Source organism: Saccopteryx leptura, chromosome 7, assembly GCF_036850995.1.
Source record: "Saccopteryx leptura isolate mSacLep1 chromosome 7, mSacLep1_pri_phased_curated, whole genome shotgun sequence".
Lineage (NCBI taxonomy): Eukaryota > Metazoa > Chordata > Mammalia > Chiroptera > Emballonuridae > Saccopteryx > Saccopteryx leptura.
The window spans coordinates 106,401,862-106,404,105 of NC_089509.1; positions in this window are offsets into that span (position 1 = coordinate 106,401,862).

A 2,244-nucleotide genomic window follows, 5' to 3' on the forward strand; every position below is an offset into this window, starting at 1 on the left:
ATACAAGAAATAGGCAACTCATTTTAAATCAGTCTTTTAAGTTATATAGAAGGTCTATATGTTTTTGGTTTTTAATTTCCCTGACTTTCATTCCCTTCTTTCCAAACTATTGGCAACTGTTAAAAGTGTGCCTTATGCATGAGCAACGTCATTGCACAAGAAAATACAGCTTAATTCTTCAACAGTGCCTGTATCTGAAACTTCCCATCCCTCTACCACCATCACTGTCGCCAAAGCAATCTAACTGAAATGAAAGAAAAGGGTGGATATGGAAGACTTCTGATTCAAAAAGCTAAATGGTTTGTTAAATCAATTGCCAACTTTTCTAAGCTGTTAAGGTAATCTTTTGTCTTACACATAGATGCGGAAGATGACGAATCCAATTTTTCAAAACTTTTCATCACAAGAAATAATTTCATTCAGTATTATTTGGTCCACAAGATTTATGTTCTATTAATACTCTGAAAGATAGTCTGTTGGGACATGTTGGCAAATGCTGCACCAAAATTCTTTAAGGAAATAGTGGGGCCTCTAAATGTGGATAATGGCTCTTTGAACAGACTCTAAAGACCCATTTCCATAGACTGGACCCATTCTTTTAAGGAAATACATTATGAGAAGTCAAATAAAAGGGGTGGGGCAAAATGAGAAGATTAAAAAGAGTAAAAGATTAAAAGAGGGAAAGAAATAAGGAAAATTCAAAAGGAAAAAAAAAAGATCAAAAAGAGGATTAACCATGTTACTTGTTGTTTTTCAGAAATTAAAAAAGTATGGAGAATAAGGAATTTGTTTCCTTTTGGCCCAAGAAAAATGCCAATTATGGTAGCTAAACTGCCCGGATCACATATCAGCATGCTTTGGAAATGTGAGAAATGGATGGGAAATATAAACACGGAGCAATAGCTTACAGTTATGTTATGAATTAAGCCAGAAAAATATCAAGATTTAGTCACTGAATAAGCTGCCACGATTAATTTTCCCTGATGAACTTGAGCAAGATCAGAACAGAAGCGATAGCACTGTAGTCGCATGTCTGCTGCAACACCCCACTGCTTTCTAGACTCGAATTCTTCATTTGCTCGTGGAACAAAACCCCAGGCTAAGAGAGCAGAGTCAACGATAATGAAGTCATGAAATTCCCTTTCATTTCTGGGTTTCTATTTGATCAGTGCCCTAGGTTCTGTGTTTCAGTTTCTGATAGAGTAAAACCTGGTAGCCAACCCTGTCATGGAGGGACATTTAATAATGGTCTTTGTATATTGCTATCTTTTCGGCTTCTTTTGTTATATGATTTTGATATTGGGAATTAATCATTTAAATTCACTTTAAAATGTAGAAGGTGTTTCAGGTTGTACATATATGATAAAATTGATCTTATACATCTTAAAAAAGAATATTCATTTATTATTAAATAAGTATATCTGACCATTTATTTATTCTTCATGAATTTATAACAATTTTTAAATATTTTTTCCATGGACATATTTCCTTTTGCATTTGTTTTTTTTGTTGTGGTGGTGGTGGTCAGTGGTGGTTATCTGCACACCAGGTAACCTAAAACTAAACATATTGGGTTTCTTTTCTTTTCTTTTCTTTTTTGACTACAGATCTTTTTAATTGCCAAATGTTAATTGCTTTAAGAAATAAGAAAATCAAATAACTTAGAAGCTCTAAAACATAAAGCAGAGAGAGGATCTAAGATGGCAACAAATTAGATGGAAGTTACACTCACTTCTTCTCAGGACCAAAATGGAATTAAAACTGAAATATCAAATAATCAACCTGAATAACCAACTGAAGAGTAACTGAGGGAAAATCTTACCACCAAACCAGTATTACAAGAAATGTTAACAGGCTCATTTAAGAAAAAGAAGGGGGGAAAAAACCCTCAGAGGTACATAGTCAAAAGAATAAAATGGCAATAAATACGTACCTATCAATAATTACTTTAAATATAAATAGATTAAATGCTCCAATTAAAAGACATAGGGTAGCCTCATGGATAAGAAAACAAGACCCATCATAAAGTGAGAGGGACAGACATTTCTGAGTGTCAGCCATTCTTGGTAGATATTCCTCTAGCCTTTAATCCATGTCTACCCATCTCCGAACCACATGCTATCCAGTTGGACCCATATCTACCAATTATTAGAAAAACAAGTTTAGAGGACCAGGAGCTTATCCCTGGCTAGCTAAGTAGTCCGTTGGGCCTATAAAGTATCACTGAGCCCTGTAGTCTGGGTT